The sequence below is a fragment of the Pelodiscus sinensis genome, chromosome 3, assembly GCF_049634645.1.
Source record: "Pelodiscus sinensis isolate JC-2024 chromosome 3, ASM4963464v1, whole genome shotgun sequence".
NCBI classification, from domain to species: domain Eukaryota; kingdom Metazoa; phylum Chordata; order Testudines; family Trionychidae; genus Pelodiscus; species Pelodiscus sinensis.
This window is the reverse complement of record NC_134713.1, coordinates 167,735,344-167,754,511: the sequence shown is the minus strand read 5'-3', so window position 1 is coordinate 167,754,511 and position 19,168 is coordinate 167,735,344. Positions and strand designations below refer to the sequence as shown.

The 19,168-nt window shown below is 46.3% G+C and overlaps 1 long non-coding RNA gene across 2 annotated transcripts in view; it reads right to left on the bottom strand.

The window, feature by feature from the left end:
* Positions 1–2,985: 2,985 nt before the first annotated feature.
* The window catches only part of LOC112547565 (uncharacterized), a 231,552-nt gene continuing 215,369 nt past the window's right edge, over positions 2,986–19,168 (bottom strand). For both annotated transcript variants that reach the window (XR_003091334.2, XR_012902974.1), the window contains one exon: positions 2,986–7,616. This is a non-coding gene — a long non-coding RNA (uncharacterized LOC112547565). The remainder of the gene's footprint in view (positions 7,617–19,168) is intronic.

Sequence of the window (19,168 nt, the reverse complement as noted above, 5' to 3'; positions counted from 1 at the left end):
GAGGACCAAAGCCTGTCTCTCTCACCAACAGAAGTTGATCCGACAAAAGATACAACCTCACCCACTTTGTCTAACATCCTGCCACTAGCAGTGGCCCAACGATTTTTGGTGCCCTAGGCGAACTTTGACTTTGGTGCCCACCCATTCACTAATTTTGGGGAAGCATTAGGGGAGATAATACTAAAGCTTCTGTATGGCTGGCTCTGGCTGGGGGGGTAAGAGGCTCTATGCACTGCTGTTCTCCCTCTCTCCAACTGGGGGAATGGTGGCACAGGGATGCGTTCGCCTGCAGGCCTTTCCCCCACTGCTCCCATTGACTGGGTTTTTGGCACCCCTTAAATCTTTGTCCCCTAAGTGACTGCTTAGTTCACTTATGTGATTGGGCCGGCTGTGCCTGGATCAACATGGCAGCAGCAACACTGCATTCTTCTAATGTGTCACATACTGCCCAGTGCCACAGTCAAAATATTGGACCTGGACAAACACACAGACAAAATATTGTCTGAGTTGATGTGAGAAGAGTCCTCTCTTCTCAAGCATTTACATGTTACATCACAGAAGCAGAAGAGATTACATCCAGACAAGGGGTAAAATGCGCCTCCCTGCCTCCATTAGCTCCTCTCCAGACCCAGAACTGTGCAAGACAGTCTCACCCATTTCCGAGAAACTAGAATTCCAGTGGTCCTTCTCTCCTCAGCCTTGCCATGTGGCTTTGGAGAAAAACTGCAGAGAAGAGCCTGCCAGAGACAAAACAGGGACACTTAGACTGTCAGAGAACTTTCTACAGTTTGGAGTGGACTTGCTCATTGCTGCAACTCTCCCTGGCAGTCTCATCACCTCAGCCCAGTCAACCTCCTTCTATACTTGCCTCATTTACCCTTTTCTTTCCCTCAACCTTCCCTTTTCTTTCCAGCTAACTGAATCCCTCCTAACTAACTCCCCTCCCCCCAGTCATGGAGCTAATGTGAAGCTTGCTGACAATCTATTGTTCATTTAACTTGTGTGTTCTATGCCTCATTCCACCCTGAGTCTGTACTGTCCACTTAGACTGTTTCTTTAGGGCAGAGATCAGATACTGTCCTGGGGCTGTACCATGCTTAGCACAATGGGGGCCCATTCCTGGTCGGTCCCTAAACCTAACCGGTCAGGTGATGGCAGGCATCTCTTTACAGTACTCTCAACTTAATAGGAACTTAGGGCACTCAGCACCACTGTGAATCAGGCCCCTTGGATTTGTTTAGTTTGTAATGACCAGGGGCTCAGGCTGTGAAGTTGGAATTTCCAAGTTCAGAGGTGCTTGCAGGATTCACCATCCTGATTTCTGGGCCAGATTCGTTAATGCCACAATGGTAGCACAAAAGGACCCAAACACATAGCTTAATGAGCTACCTAAGAATCCCCCAATATAAGGGAAATCCCCTAGAGCAAGAGTGGGTAAATTTTTTGGCACAAGAGGCCACATCAGGGTATGGAAATTGTATGGAGGGCCGTGAATGCTCAGAACATTGGGATTGGAGTGCAGGAGGGGGTGTGGGCCAGCTGGAGGTGAAGGGTTTGGGGAGCACAAGGAAGCTCTGGCTGGGACTCGAGGATTTGGAAAATAGGAGGGACATCAGGACTTGGGAAGGGGCTCAGGGGTACAAGCTCCAGGCAGCACTTACTTCAGGCAGTTCCCATAAGTAGCAGCATGTCCCCCTCCAGCTCCTATGCAGAGGCATGGCCCCTACAGTTCCTATTGGACATGATTCCCAGACAATGGGAGATGTGGATTGGCTCTTGGAGTAGGGGTAGTGCACAGAGCCCCCTGGCTGCCTCTACACCTAGGAGCCAGAGGAGGAGGGGCTATGCCACTGCTTCCAGGAGCTGCATGCAGCAGGGTAAGTCCCTGAGGGCCAGATAAAAATGTCTGGTGAGCTATGTGGCCCATGAGCTGTAGTTTCCCCACCCCTGCCCTAAAGGAAGTAAATTGGGATAGCAATACTATGCCACCCTCCTTCCAGAAGGTATGACTGGGAGAAAATGGATCATGGCTGGAGCACTACTGGAAAACTATAAGCACAAGTTAGAGCAACCCTGGGCTGCCTTAACTTGTCTTTATGCCTGAATCCAGAGCACAGAGATGGTGTACAGCCATCTTATCTTGCCTGTGCACTTGTACATACAGCTTAGCACTGAGGAGCAAACCCAGGCCAGAGAACTGAGCTCTACCTTATCACCAGGCATGAGTCACTGAACTCAGGCCCCGATCCAAAACTCACATGTCCCCAAAGTTGGAGGGATGAAGAAGTGAATCTGGTATGCCAGTTAAAACCATCTAATTTCCCACAAGGGCTTCATCATTTTCAGCTGTGACCGGCAGGGGATCTCAACTTGGATTCCCCCTCATTATAAAGGAAGGTGGAGGATGGCAGGGTATTTTCTGTGGGGGCTCCCAATACTTAGAAATTGTTCCCTTCTCCTTGGTTTGAAATAGCTCACAGTTGGCAACTTTCTGGGCATAATGAGAAAGATACCTGTTTGGTGGGGTCTCTGAATTGGACTGAAAGTAAGCTTCCTAGATGATCCTGAGGGTGGGTGTCTGGCTGGCTGAGTTCCTATGGAACTGATTTTAATGATGCTGACACTTAATTTGACTGTATGATTAATTGTATTAGAGAGCCTAGAGGCTTGGATAGCCATCTTTATTATTTTAGATCTAAACAAATGCATAAAATAAATAATCTTTCCTAGGGAGATTATGCAGGAGGAGGATCTAGTATGAACAGAAAATGCAGCTCTATCTTAAAAAAAAAAAAAAAAGAAAAAGAAAAAGAAAAAAAAAAGAGAGGCCTCAATTTAAACTGTTTTCTATATAAAATGAGCATGACCCTTATACACCTGTAAGCACTAAGAGGGGGTGGTCGTGGGGGGGGGGGGAAGCTTTCAGCCAGTAAGATCATTGGGATGAATTTAAGAAAAGAAAAATGTCAGAAAAACCTGATTGTCCCCTAAGGGAAGTTAATTGAGATATTTTAATCTAACTAGAAGAAAAGCAAGGGGGACAAAACACTGTAAGGCTCCTACTCTGGCAGTAAATGACCTAGTAAATTCATTCCCTCTGACTTTAAATATTTAAGAATACGGATTGAGGGGATTATTACTGAAAATATGCATTTGAAACATTTATTTTTTCCTTTTGTCCATAAGAAAAACAGGAGGCGAGAGTCTCAGCGATTGTCTAATGTACCAGTCCCATCTCCAAATTGTCACCATTATGTATATTTTCTACTTAATCCTTTTGTTGCCTTGCATTTCCTGTAAATTTCAGAAGGCTTGTTTGGCTCTGTATCTTTTCATTTTAAAGGTGCAAGTCAGCAGCACATGCTTTTCAGTCCATCTGCCAGCAAATTAAACACTCATCCCAAATGCTAATGCAACTTGCTTAAACTCAAACAGTTCCATGGAGTCAGAAAAAAAAAGCCCTTCCCAAAGAGTATGTCTCAGAGAGGTGAAAGGTACCCATGCTGCTCTCTGAGGAAACACCAGGGCCACTCTTTAAACTTTAGCATTTTATTAGTGCTGTTGTCAGCATTGTGTGTGTGTTGATTTTTTTGTTTTTTGTTTTTTTTAAATGGTGGCTGTGAATTCATCTGTGACAGACTCAAAACAGGAAATTAACACCCTGCGGTGTAGCGGCAAAGCCTCAGAGGAAGCAGCAGTGGGGTAGATGAGGCCTAGAATGGACAAAGACTCATAAACATAACATCACCCATAAAAGTAACACTTTTTTCAGGCACAGGAAGGATACTAAGCAACACTGGCCACATTATGCACATATAATAAAAAGCATGTGGGGGAGGGGAAAACATTTACAAGGCCGTTATTTTGCTGAGCATTTAACATATAACAATATTGTTCAAAGTTAGGAATTGGAAAACTCTTACATGCATATGGGAGCTATGCTTCCACTTAACATGGGGCAAGGGTAAGTTTAAAATACTCAGTTTTATCACTTCCCTGCTTACTTGGATTAGTCTTCCTACCATAATGTGTTTTTTTTCTTGTGTAATCAACTTTTCTGCAGGCTTCTATATGGATTTCTATGTAGCCATAGTAGTATATGCCTAACCTAACACAGATCGATTAAACTGACCTTTGCTTCTTTTGATTTGTATGGGATCGTTTTTGCATAAACTCTTCAGAAGCCAAACTGCATTGGAAGAATTCTTCATTCTAGAGATTGGAATTCAGACTAGGTAATTTTAGAAAATGGTGGAGACTAGTAAAGCAGGTAAATACCGTAAGAATCTGAATGGGATAAAATACAAAGCATCTGCAGCTTAACTGTAGGAAGAGACAAGTATCCACAATTCCCACTGAAATCTACAGGAGGTACTCAGCTCCTCTGAAAATAAATCAGGCCACTGATGTTTATATGGCTGGACCCCTCAGCTGTTCGAACTCTACCTGAATTTTCTTTAGTTACAGATTAAAGCAACTGGCACAAATAGAAGAGGGGGCTAGAAACTACACCTAGCAGAATGGCTGACAGTTGTGTGAGAGCTGTGGCTGGAAAATACTGGCTGTATTTCATAAGTGATATTTATGGTAATCCCTATGATTTTTGAAAGGCTGGGGTTATGTCATGAATGTAATGTATATTTTGTACCATCTATTTCTGCAATGACTGTCCTATAAAGTATCCATTAAAAGCCACAACTGGCTCCAGCTGAAGTGTAGTCCTTCTATCTACCTCATAGACCCTTTCAATTAATTCAAACAACTCAGCAGCAGATCAGTAGTAAAACTGTCCTCCTCCTACTGACTTAAATGAAAAATGAGCCTCTGAAGGTTTAGAGAAGTGTAGAACAAAAGAGACTGGTATTCTGAATCAGATCACTGGCCCATTCTCTTGCAGTGATCAATAACAAAAGCTTTAGAGGAAGGTGCAAATTTTTGAAAAATCTGCCCACAGTGAAAGTTTCTTCCTAATCCTAGACTTTTAAAGACCTTTAATAAATGGATCCAAAGCCCATTAAAATTCAATGGGATTTCTGTTCCTAACTTCCTTAGGCACCTGTGACAATCCCAGCCTCAGTGCCCCAAACAATGAGGGGATATGCATTTTTTATCTAACATAATGCAACCACTTGAGAGCTTATCTAAGCTACCTGTGCATGCAACACTGCAAGAAATCTCATGAGAACAGGATTTTTTGTGGGGTTTCCAGTAGAGTTTAATTCAAGTCAAACTAGAAATACCAGCAGATTTAATGTACTTTAGAGCACCCGTGAGATTACCCTAGATTATGTAGACTGGTAGTACATGCCAATACCAGCAGCTGCAGATGAGGGGTTGATCTAGCTATGTTGACATTACATCAGCAGTAGACTGTCCCATGCTAGGGAAATCCCCAGCTACAGAGATTTGTCTGCATTCTGGTTTCTGTGAACCACTAGAGTAGCAGAAAGGAACTGGATCTCAGGTCAGGATCTGGCCCTTATCGTGAGACTGTATGTGTAAGGAGTGTGGTGAAGTACTGGAATGGGTTACCTAGGGAGATGGTGGTTTTTAAGTCTCGGCTTGACAAAGCCCTGGCTGGGTTGATTTAGTTGGGATTGTTCCAGGGGCTGGACTCGATGACCTCCTGAAGTTTCTTTCAGCCCTATGATTCTCTGGGGCCTTGTTTTAGCTGACCCAGTAGTTCCATTCCTAATTAACACATGAAAAGTTACAAAAGTAGAATAATGAAGCATCAGCATTTTCATTTGGGAAAACCTGGTAACATCCAAAGAAGAGAAGAGAGGAATGCTAGATTTATACAATTTTAGGAATCCAAATCCAATTGCATTTGAAATAACTTTTTATGCACAAAATTATATACTGAAGATCAGCTCTAGCTAGATTATGGTCAGATCCAACCAGCCTGGAGTTTAGGGGTCTTCAGATGCAGGGCTTTGGACCTTCTCTAGTAAATACTGCTGTGGAAAGCAGAGAGAGAAAGCAAAATACAGAACCCATAGAGAAGCATTCCTCCAAGAAACAGGAAATGAAGAAACACCAAGCATATGACACAAAGTTTATACAGTAACAACTCTACACAGTCAGATCAGATCAGCCGTTAGCGGGCTCATTTAGTGCAAATTAGGATGTTGTTCTGATGACAGTCTGCATGAGATTCATCACTGAATCTTTCTGTCTTTAGTGAATTTCTTTCCCTGATACACGCTGATACAATTTTCACTCTGTAATTTTGTCCCATATAATGAGATCATATCAATGTTAGAGTCAAATCTTAAGAACATAAGAACAGCCATACTGGGTCAGACCAAAGGTCCATCTAGCCCAGTATCCTGTCTGCTGATACCGGCCAATACCAGATGCCTCAGAGGGAGGGATCACAACAGGTAATCCTCAAGTAATCCCTCCCCTGTCACCCACCTCCAGAGAAACAGAGGCTAGGGATACCATTCCTGCCCATCCTGGCTAATAGCCATTGATGGACCTACCCTCCATGAATCAGTCTAGCTCCTTTTTGAACCCTATTAAACTTCTAGCCTTCACCACATCCTCTGGCAAGGAGTTCCACAGGTTGACTGCGCTGAGTGAAGAAAAACTTCCCTTTATTTGTTTTAAACCTGCAGCCTATTAATTTCATTTGGTGACCCCTAGTTCTTATATTGTGGGACTAAGTAAATAACTTTTCCTTATTCACTTTTTCCATACCGTTCATGATTTTATAGACCTCTATCATATTCCCCCTTAGTCTCCTCTTTTCTAAGCTGAAAAGTCCAAGTCCTTTTATTCTCTCTTAAAAGAGAGGTGGGGGCTGGAGGCTGACCACATAGGCAGGACCTATCAACAGCAGTGCATGGCTGCCACACGGAAGGCCCATCAGGGAGCCGTGCGCATCCAGGAGATCCTGAGGGAAAGCTTCTCCCCAGGAAACCAGTGACACTCTCCCTTGGTCCGCCCCACTGGAGGCATCTGCTTCACCCTTCACTGCCGTCCCTCTTCCCCCCCTTTCCTGATGAAAAAATAAATGACATGTTTGTTTTTGAAAAACTAAAACCTCTGTATTTTTAATTTGGGGTCAGAGAGACTGGGGAAAGAACCTGAAAGAAGGGAGAAGAGAAGGTTGAAGGGGGGAGTGAGAACCTTGGAGGAGGGAAGAGGAAGCTGGAAGTGGGAGGAAGGGCGAGGAGAGGCTCAGGGCTGGGGCTGGGAGTGGCGCCTGGCTCTGCTGATCCCACTGCCACGGGTGCGGGGGCTTCGGTGTCCATGGGAGTGGGGAGGGTGTTGAGGGAGAAGCAGGAAGGAGAGCGGGGATGGGAGTGGGAGGAGGAGCAACAGCAGGAGCGGGAGCAGAGGCTAAAACAGGAGCAGGCATCATTCTCGGGACAAGGGATGCACATCCACGTGCAGGGAGTGGCCCTGCGCCAGCAGCTCCTGCCAGGTCTCACGATGTAATTGGATGTCCTCCTGGAGCCTGAGGTCGATGGTCTGCTCCAGGGATTGGAGTGCCGCCAGGTGTTGCCTCTGGAACTCATCCATGAGTCAGTGGCACCTGCAGATGCCTCGGGTCCAGGAGCCTGTCCCAGGTGGTGTCGACCTCCCCCATCTTGCAGCTGTTCCGGCTGTGGAGAATAAAGAGAGATGGTCAGTCATCCCAGGGGACACTGTGCCTGAATCCTAGCCCCCATCTGTGAGCAGAGAGAAACAGTTCTCGGGTCTGTTGCAGGTGATGTGCTTGGAGCAAGGCCATGTGAGCTCTGGTTAGTGGGCCCAGGACTGTGGCCATGCTGTTACCAGATTTGCCCAATTCTCTGGATTAGGCTCATTTATCAGGGTTACTCTTATGAGGCTGGGGGAGATTAAGAATTCTATCAGTGTGCTGCTTGCTCTACTTGTGCTCTCATAGGGTATGTCTACACTACAGCACTAATTCGAACTAACTTAATTCGCATTAGTTAATTCAAACTAAGCTAATTCGAACTAGTGCATCTAGACCTAAACACTAGTTCGAATTAGCATTTTGCTAATTCGAACTAGCATGTCCACATTGAGTGGACCTGGAACCGAAGTTAAGGCTGGCCGGAAGCAGTGCCGGCAGGGCATCAGATTAGGACTTAGAGCGTGGAGCTGCTGTCTCAGGCTAGCCGAGGGCTGTGCTTAAAGGGACCCGACCCCCACCCCGAGCAGACAGTTCTCAGGGGTTCCCCGCTCGCTTATCTAACTCGATGAGGGGCAGCAAAGCAGTCCTGGCTTGGAGTGCCCTGAATGCCCACACTAGGCATATCACAGCACTCGGCCATCAGCCCGGCTGCACTTGCCGCAGGCTGCCATCCGGGGGGGGGGGCAATCGGAGGGCTGCAGGACAGCTTCCACCCCGAGGAGCCTGCAGAGCCACCCCAGTCCTCCCCATTGGGGGCTTGTACCCCATTCCTCCCTCACCTCCTCCCACTTACCCCTCTCTAGCCCCCCTTCCTGATGTACAAAATAAAGGACACGTATGTTCAAAAATAGAAACTCTCTTTATTTAACAAAACTCGGGGAGGGGGATTAACCTCTGGGGAGACTGGGCAAAGGAGGTGGAAGAGGGAAAGAGAGAGGGTGGGAGAGGGGAGGGCAACTAAAATGATCAGGGGTTTGGAACAGGTCCCATATGAAGAGAGGCTAAAGAGACTGGGACTTTTCAGCTTACAAAAGAGAAGACTGAGGGGGGATATGATAGAGGTCTATAAAAGCATGAGTGGTGTGGAGAGGGTGCATAAAGAAAAGTTCTTCATTAGTTCCCATAATAGAAGGACTAGAGGACACCAAATGAAATGAATGGGTAGCAGGCTTCAAACTAATAACAGAAAGTTCTTCTTCACAAAGCAAAGAGTCAACCTGTGGAACTCCTTGCTGCAGGAGGCTGTGAAGACTAGAACTATAGCAGAGTTTAAAGAGAAGTTAGATAAATTCATGGAGGTTGGGTCCATGGAGTGCTATTAGCCAGGGAGTAGAAATGGTGTCCCTGGCCTCTGTTTGTGGAAGGCTGGAGATGGATGGCATGAGACAAATGGCTGGGTTGTTGTCTTCGGTCCATCCCCTCCAGGGTACCTAGTGTTGGCCGCTGTCGGCAGACAGGCTACTGGGCTAGATGGACCTTTGGTCTGACCCAGTATGGCCATTCTTATGTTCTAAGCTCAGGGTCAGGGGTCTCACTAGACCACCCTGATTTTCATGCAAACCTGCTCCTGGGTGGCCAGGCTGGCAGCTATCCTGCCCTAGATGGCCACTTTCCTGTGCCTAGTGCGGACGTCGTGGATGAGGTCCACGATCTCCGCACTAGACCAGGCGGGCGCCCGCCTCTTGCGGCCCCGGGCAGGCTCCTGGGAGCTGCCAGCCTGGGCCCGGGAAGAGGTGGAGGGCTGGGTGGCAGCGGGTGGCTGGCTCGTGCCTTACCAGGTGCAGGGTCTGCTGGCTGGGTGCTGGCAGGCTTGCACCTGGCACGGGCACCGTAGCCAGCCCGTGCCCCTTTAAAGGCTCCGGGGCCAGGAGGGGGGCAGAAGAGTTTTCCTGGTGGTGCCCAGAGTGGCCATCAGGGAAAGCTGGGGAGGGCTAGCCTCCCACTAGTTCGAATTAAGTGGCCACACAGCCCTTAATTCAAACTACTTAATTCAAACTAGGCATTAGTCCTCGTAGAATGAGGTTTACCTAGTTCGAATTAAGTGCTCCGCTAGTTCGAATTAATTTCGAACTAACGGTTTGCATGTGTAGCGCCTATTAAAGTTAATTCGAACTAATGGCTGTTAGTTCGAATTAACTTTGTAGTGTAGACATACCCATACGGAGCTGAATTCTCCCTGCTGTCAATTCCCCCTCCCACTGGAGCTCTCCTGCAAGAACAAGGTCCCTCAGGATGGGGTTCTTCCCACCTTAGCAACAGACAGACACTCACACCCACTAACAGAGCACGTCTGAAAGGACTGGGTAATCAGCACTCACAAGCTGACCCCTCATATGTCCCTGGATTCAGCAGGCTGGGTTTAACAGCAACGCCACGCTGCACCCTCATGAGCCTTTGGACTCAGTGGGCTGGATTAAACAGCATTTTAAGCTGCCATCCTCATAAGCCCCCAGGTTCAGCACCCCCTATCCCCACTTTCACACCACAATCATTCACTGGTAAACCACACGATGAGCAAACCCCACAGGATTTTGGGCAATACAGGGATCTTTAGCTTGGGTACAAGAAGAGTTGTTACAGAGCGAATGGGGAAGCCAAAATACCCCTTGAGGAAGAGTGAATGAAAGAGAAAGAAAGAGAGAGAAGCAACCCAGCTTAACAATTATTTCTGGGTAGTGATAGAAAGCCAAACACACATAACTGTTACAATATTAAATCTAAATTGAAACTGATTACAAATGTTAGGACTAGCTAACCATGTGTAACCCTTCTGCCAGACCGTTAATAGCAGCAGCAAGGGCCGGGTTCAGTATCTAGGAGTCTCCTACCAACAAGCCCCCACCCAGTGACCTGGGAAATCGTACATACACCTCTGGGCGCTTCAAAGAGGCAATTCTTCCCCTCTCGCAAGCACAGAACCTCAGTATAGCAGCAAATCTTTAACAACATGAGGTAACCAACATCAGCATTAAATTGGGAAAACATCACTACTCGGATTCATAGACCAAACATGAGCAAAGACCGACCCCCCCCCCCCCCCCCAGCCACGAATCACCCAAAGTCCCAAAGTCCAACACCCCAAAAGTCTCTAACCCTGGTCAGTGCCGCCCCAAAGTTCAAAAGTTCACCCGGCAGGGTTTTACCATCCCAACCTGGGTGGAATAGTGGTGGCGGGGGTTAATACACCTTACATGGTCCGCCGCCGGCTCCGCCTCTCTGTAGGGTTCTGCTGCCGCCGAAAACGCAAGCCACTCTGCCACACTCCACCTGCTGTCCCGTGAGCCGCTCCAACCGTCCCACGAACTGCCCTGCTCCGCCAGCCATCTCGGTCCATGCCCTTGGCCGCCAGCTGGTTGTTCCTGCAGCTGCTCCACTGGCTGCCTACTGCCACTCCTACTGGCTGCCTGCCGGTCATCCCCGCCAGCCACTCTGCTGGCCGCCTGCACCCGCCAATCATCCCCGCAAGCTGCTCTGCTAATAGCTCAGCAGTATAGCATCACAGCAACAATGATTTCAGCTCTTCCACAGTATAGCACCAGGCTCCCTTCAGCACATAATGATTTCAGCTCTTCAGCAAGTTCAGCTCATAATAGAGGAGCCTCAGTGCTAGTGCTACATTGGCCCACAGTGAACTCAGCTCAGCAGCTTGCAACTAGACTCCTAATCAAATCCAAATTAGCTCTAGTATTCCATGGTGGAGAGAGAAGAAAGTGCAATCAGTGTTGTTTAGGCCCTGAGACAAGGCCCCACCAACAGGTACAAAGACTTGTCCCCAATCTGTGTCAACTTGACTAGGTTTGGAACTTATGCCCCTTGTCTAGCAAGTGCTACTTAGTTTATGGCGAATCCCTCTGTCATAAACAGTTCCATTATTCCATTGTCCTTGATTCACATAATCAGGGTAACAACACTTTATCCCCCCCTGCCTCGATAACAGAGAGACTGGGGACCCCAGAGTGACCAAAGTGACCATTTGGGCTGCTGTGAGTACATACTAGGCAGGATGGGTGTGTCTACGCAAATGAGATCAGCCCCTGAAGTCTTTTTGCACCACTCACCACAATTCACCACCAGATGTCAGTGTAGAGCTTATCCTGACCCTGCTTACATATATAAGGCTACGTCTAGACTGGCATGATTTTCCGGAAATGCTTTTAACGGAAAAGTTTTCCGTTAAAAGCATTTTCAGAACAGAGCATCTAGATTGGCACAGACGCTTTTCTGCAAAAGCACTTTTTGCGGAAAAGCGTCTGTACCAAAATAGACGCACTTTTCCGCAAAAAAGCCCCGATCGCCATTTTCGTGATCGGGGCTTTTTTGCACAAAACAAATCTCAGCTGTCTACAATGGCCCTTTTGCGCAAAAAAGGGACTTTTGCCTGAACGGGAGCAGAATAGTATTTCTGCAAGAAGCACTGATTTCTTACAGTAGGAAGTCAGTGCTTTTGCGGAAATTCAAGCGGCCAGTGTAGACAGCTGGCAAGTTTTTCCGGAAAAGCGGCTGATTTTCTGGAAAAACTGGCCAGTCTAGACACAGCCTAACAGTTTACACAGGGCACAGTCAGGAGGCTATGCTTAGAGAGGTAGGGGGGGGGAGGCGGGGAAGAGAGAGAGAGAAAGAGAGATCTCACCACTCCGTGGAGCTTGCACTGATTGGGATTCCCAGATGGTGATGGGAGCTGGGGGTCCAGAGGGCAGGAGATGAGAAGAGCAGAGCCCCCAGCCCACGATCAGACAGGAGTTGATGAAGTCTCAATGGAACTGATGCAGTTTAAATCCAGGTATCAGAACAGTTTTTCTTGGCCAAAGGTAGACGTTTTTATAGGGATAAGACAATAGTTGAAAGAGAAAGAGGCGAGACAATAGAGACTGATCACCCCTGGTTATTGGTAATGTTCCTTGAAGGAGCTCACAATGCAACTAGGCAGTTTCAGTATTTTGGATGTCAATAGGATCGTTACTAGATTGGTCTGAGAATGACTAATTTGGGTGTGAGCAGGCCTGGGTTCATTAGCATCTGGAGCAGAGATTTCCCATCAGGCAGTGCTTCTCCGCTTTCAGTATCCCATAGTTCACTGCGGTTCCCGCTTTGGAAGAGCTGGTCTCCATTCTGTATGCTAATGAGTTCTATCTTCAATGCAGATGAGGCTGGGGTGTTTCCTTAATTAGTTTAGGTGGGTCTTCCCTGGCCTTTTCCTTCCTTTGTCTGATTCTAGTAGAGGCCGAGGAGAAGGGGGGATGGTTTTCCATGAATGTCACTCCCTGGTTCTCCAAGAACACAGGGCTGGTAGATAACAGTGCGTGCGTGTGTGCGTGTGCGAGTGCGTGTGCGTGTGCCCTGCCTCCTCCTAAAGGAGGCTTGCAGAGGGAGGGTGTTCCACGCTGAGGTCAGGTGTATGGTAGCAGGCCTCTTCAGACACCCTGTGGGCAACAGAACAAGGGTTCTCTGTGGCAGCCTCTTGGGGCTGTGCACCCAGGAGCAGCATGACACATGCTCCCACGTACACAGGCTGCTGCACGATCCACAGGAAGCAAGGGCCAAGCAAGGAGGAGCATCCAGCTCCTCCCCTGAACCGCCCTTCCCCCCGCCCCCTGGCCAACCCCTGTACCCTCTGGCTGTGTCTACATTGGCATGATTTTGCGGAAAAGTGCTTGCTTTTGCTCAAAAACATGCTGCCTGTCTACACTGGTGGGGAGTTCTTGCGCAAGAACACTGACGTTCTAATGTGTGAAATCAGTGCTTCTTGCGCAAGAACTATGATGCTCCTGCTCAGGAATAAGCCCTCTTGCGCAACTGTTCTTGCACAAGAGGCCAGTGTAGACAGGCAACATGAATTTCTTGCGCAAGAAAGTCCGGTGGCTAAAATGGCCATCGGAGCTTTCTTGCACAAGACAGCGTCTACACTGGCACGGATGCTTTTGCGCAAAAGCACATCTCTTGTGCAAAAGCACATGGCAGTGTAGACACTCTCTTGTGCAAATACTTTAACGCAAAAACTCTTGCGTTAAAAGTATTTGCGCAAAATCTTGCCAATGTAGACGCAGCCCCCTGTTTGAAGGGAAAGTGATGGCACTTACATGATGTTCCTTCCCCGCCCTCGGATGATGCCTGGGACACGTCCACAGGGAAGGTTTCTGGCTCCTGGGGCAGGTGGGTGGTGATGCTGACCTCATCCAACTCCTGCTCCTTCTCCATGAGGATGACAATGGGCATCTCAAGCCCAGAGTCTACAATGGGGGGGGGGCCGTGAGGAAGGGACTGCCCCACCCCTCAGGATGGGTTCCATGTCCTTGTAATAAGGAAGGGCAGGTGTGGGGCTCTGCCCTGGAGCAGGAGTTGTCCTCCCTGGCTCTGGCATATGCCTGACAGAGCTCTTTGACTTTCAGCCGCACCTGCTCTTGGGTGCAGATGTGCCCCTTGTTGGCCAGCCTGTTGGCCATTCTGCCATAGACGTCCACATTCCTGTATCTGGTGCGGATATCCTGGAGGTTGGTCTCGTCACCCCATACCTCAATAAGATCTCCACACCAGACCAGGAAGGCGCACATCTGTTCCAGCCCTTGGCAGGCTCCTGGGACCTGTCTGACTGCTCCCTGGGAGCAGTGAAGCGCTGGGTGGGAGCAGCAGAATGGCTTATTTTAGGGGCAAAGTGAGTCAGGTGCAGCTGCAGGGTGGCTCAGGGCTGTCAGGCCTATTGCGAGCCACAAACCCTTTCTGCAGAGGCTGCAGCTTTAAGGGCTCCAGAGGAAGGGGGGAATAGAGTTTGGCTGAGTATGGATAGAGCAGCCACCAGGGCACCCTGGGAAGGGCTGAAGGCCCCCTATTTCAAAATTGCAGCTATTCCCTCTCTACACAGCCTCTATTCCAAAATATGTATTTCAGAATAGGCGACAAGGAGTCCTGTAGCACCTTATAGACTAACAGATGTATTGAAGCATAAGCTTTCGTGGGCAAAGACCCACGTTGTCAGATGCATCTGACGAAGTGGGTCTTTGCCCACGAAAGCTTATGCTCCAATACATCTGTTAATCTATAAGGTGCTACGGGACTCCTTGTCGCTTTTGCAGATCCAGACTAACACAGCTACCCCTCTGATGTTTCAGAATAGGCGTTATTCTTCATAGAATGAGGTTTACAGAAGTTGGAATAAGCCATCTGTTATTTCAAAATAATTTCAAAATAGTAGAATTGCTGTGGAGACACTTGCATAGTTATTTCGGAATAACGGCCATAGGCACACCCGTAGTGCTTTATATTCTATTTGCACAGATGTAAATTGCTAGTTACTGGATAAAACCTGCTTTTGTAATAAATCTTCATTGATGTTTGAGAACAATAACTTCTGTTCTTCGAGAACAAATATGTTGACTTAGTAAGGAACCTGAACCAAGATATTAGTGATCCAGATAAAGGACAGACGATGGTTATCTCCCATCTTCCATGACAAATTATATTTCAATAAGAGTATCAGATATCCAGATGAAGCTTGAAAATTTTCACTGCTAATTAAAGACTCCACCAAAGGAAAATTTAATATGATGATGAATCTTTTAAAGTATCTGGGATGAAAATGATTCTTAGAGAGTGCTTTCTGGTGCCAAATACAGTCAAGGGAGAATTAAGAGACTAAACAAGGTATAAACCACTAGTGAAAACAGTGTTTGGAATTCCCTGAATGTAAGGCTTCTTTTATGGAATTCTTTTTTAGAGGAAGGCCTTCTGCACTGGACTAGAAAGTTCCATTTAAGGAGAAGCATACCCCAAACTTCAAAACTAGTAGGATTTATGAGGCAGACTAAGTAGACAAGAAGAAATTGGTGGACTTTAGCACAAATTAAATAACTTGGAGAGTAATTATCACATAGCAGAAGAGTGAATTGTTTTGTCTAGAATAGGATGATGGCACTAAAATATCTTTTGCACAAATACAAGAAAAATGGGAAACTGACAAGAAGCAATACCAAATGATGGAGTACGTGATCTAGTGGATATCACTAAACCATTGTGGGATGATTCCCACAACTGAATTTCTATAATGAAGAATATAATTTATACAGGAGATAAAGCAATGGAAAAATGTTTGGAGGGTTGGTAGTATATTTCAAGGCATGTATAGTGCCTACACACAGTAAAGCACAGTTCAAAATGAATATAATGGGGGAGGGGATTTCTTTGGGTATGGGACACAAATGAACAGTCAGCCACGGTCATCTGCTATAGGCCTCCAGGATCTGAGAAGAGCAAACCCAACGCATCCATGGATGCCGAGGGAGTTGGCTGGTGTAATTGCATAGTCATTGGCCATTATCTTTAAAAACTTGTGGTGATCAGGGAGGTCCCAGACAATTGGAAAAAAGGCATATATAATTACTATCTTCAGAAAAGGAAAGAAGGAGAATCTGGGTACAGTAAAACTCCAATAGTTCGACATCCAATTGTACGGCACTCCCAATAGTCCGGCATCAAAATGGCAAGAGCCTAGTGCGTGAGCTTCGGCAAAAAATGAGTCACAAGGCAGCAGCGGCAGCAGCTGAACCAAGCGAAACTGGATGGGACTGAGTCAGTCTGCCACTGGCATTGTGTGACTCTGGACAGTGCTTATCCTACAATAAAAAAAAGTTAAAAACACTTTATATACAGTATATACTGCGTTTATATATATATATATATACACATATATATAAAACCAATTTATAGTACCTCCTAATAGTCCAGCATATCCAATAATCCAGCACCACCTAAATCCCAAAAGTTCCAGATTATCGGAAGTCTACTGTAATTATACAGCCAGTCCCCGTGTTGCGAACGGTCGACTTACAACCATTCGCATTTGCAAGCTGTCGTAAATGGCGGACCCCGAGTTACGAACGCGATCCACGTTTACGAACAGCATGGTCGCGTGTAACTCTATGGGGTCCAACTTATGAACAAACCGAGTTACGACCAACTGCTTGGTCCGTAACTGGTTTGTAAGTCGGGAAGAGGCTGTAGACTGATCAGCCTTATCTCCATCCCCAGAAAAATCATGGCGCAAGTACTCAAGGAATCCATTTTGAAACACTTGGAGGAGAGGAAGATGATCAGGGACAGTCAATATGTATTCACCAAGAGCAAGTCATGCCTAACCAACCTGATAGGATATGTCTACACTTGCAGCCTATTTCGGAATAGGGCTGCAAATGTAAGCATTCGGAATTGCAAATCAAGCCCGGGATTTAAATATCCTGCATTGATTTGCATCTTCCCAGCCGGGCGCCATTTTTTGAAATTTACAAGCCCAAAATAACTGCCCGTGTCTACACGCGGCAGTGAAACGGGCATTCGAAATAAAGCCCTCTTTCGAACTACCTGTTAAACCTCATTGCAGGAGGAATAACTGGTAGTTTGAAATAAAGCCCTATTTTGAACGCCCGTTTCACTGCCGTGTATAGACGTGGGCAGTTATTTCGGGCTTGTAAATTTTAAAAATGGCGCCCAGCCGGGAAGATGCAAATCAAGCGCAGGATATTTAAATCCTGGGCTTGATTTGCAATTCCGAATGCCTACATTTGCAGTATAGTGATAGAAATGTAGCCGTGTTAGTCTGGTGTAGCTGAAACAAAATACAGGACTATGTAGCACTTTAAAGACTAACAAGATTGTAGACATACCTATAGTCTTTTATGATGGGATAACTGGCTCTAAAAACATGGGGGAAGTGGGGGACCTGATATACCATGATTTTAGCAAAGCTTTTGATATAGTCTTTCACAGTTTTCTTGCCAACACATTAAAGAACTGTGAATTGGATGACTTGACTATACGGTGAATATGAAGCTGGCTAGGTAATCGGACTTAACAGATAATAATCAACAATTCAATGTTGAGTTGGAAGCCGCTTTAAAGCGGCATGCTCCAGGGGTCAGTCCTGGGGCCAGTATTGTTCAACATCTTTATTAATTACATGGATAATGAGATGAATTGCACCCTCAGCAAGTTCATGTATGACACTAAGCTGAAGGGAGAAGTAATTACCCTGGAGGATAGAGATAGCATCCAGAGTGACCTAAGCAAATTGAAGGACTGGGCCAAAATAAATCTGGGAGGTTCAACAAGGACAAACATGAAGTCCTGCATGTAGGACAGAAGAATCCCATGCACTGCTACAAACTGGGATAAGAGGACTTAGGAATTACAGTGGACAAGAAACTGGATATGAGTCAACTGTGTACAGTTGTAGTCAAAAAGGCTAATGGCTTAACGGGCTGCATTAGTAAGCCAGCATATCAAAAGCAATGAAAATGATTAGGGATTGGGGCACAGGACTTATGAAGAGAGGCTGAGTGGACTAGGCTTTAGCCTTATTTAGTCTGCAAAAGAGAAGAACGAAGGGGAGGTTGATAGCAGCCTTCAACTACCTGAAGGGAGTTCCAAAGAGCATGGAGTGAGGCTGTTCTCAGTGGTGGCAGATAACAGAACACGGAGCACTAGTCTTACATTGCAATGACAAAGGTCTAGGTTGGATATTAGTAAAATCTATTGTACTAGGAGGATAGTAAAGCACTCGAATAGATTACCCAAAGAAGAGGTAGAATCTCCTCTCCATCTTTAGATTTTTTTTTTTAAAGCCTGGCTTGTCAAAGCCCTAATTGGAATAATTTAGTTGGGTTTGGTCCTGCTTTGAGCAGGAGCTGAGACTAAATGACCTCCTGAGGTGTCTTCCAACCCTAATCTTCTGAGAGTCTATACATTCTTGGAGTACTCAGAATATGCAGAGATTATTTTAACCACTAAACTATTTGTGTGGGGGTTTTTTTTCAACTCCACCTTTTATAATGCTATTAAAATGCTCCTGGACAGGAGAAGATAATGATATAACAATTATTTTTAAAAAAAGAGAATGTGCACCAAGATACCATCTTCACAAAAGCCATATTCTCTCTCACAAAGGAATGAGCTCAGGGATAAGGCAGGATGACCCAGTTCAGAAACTCCACCCTCGAATTAACTGCTGTCCTCTTCTGGAATGCAACATTTCTGATGTTCTGTAAACCATGTTTTTCAGTGCATTTGTGGATTCAAAATAGAGCTGAAAGAGGAAGTGCAGAAATACTACAAAAAAGTACAAACTTCAGGTAAATACCCAAATTCTGAGGTGTTTCATCTACAGGATGAAACTGCAGTGTGGGATTATGACATCTGCCCATGGGACCAGTCCCTTTTATTGACCGCAATGCCCAGCTAGTAATGAGAGAGGATATTGTTTTTACTGGTGCTCTACTCACTCCCCAGCTGTACCTACACTGACAAACTCAGGATCTACAGTTCACCACCAGTTTGACTCCATTAGTGGTAGCAACAATAGAAGCTGGAATGAGGAAATAGGGCAGGCATTTTTATCATTGCTTATCATATAATCAGTCATATCCTGTCCTTACTACAGCTTCCATTGTTGCTACCAAGATAGGATTTTCTGGGCCAGTGTAGATAAGTCTGCTTGTTCTAGACTAAAGAAGAGAAAGCGAATGGCTCTGA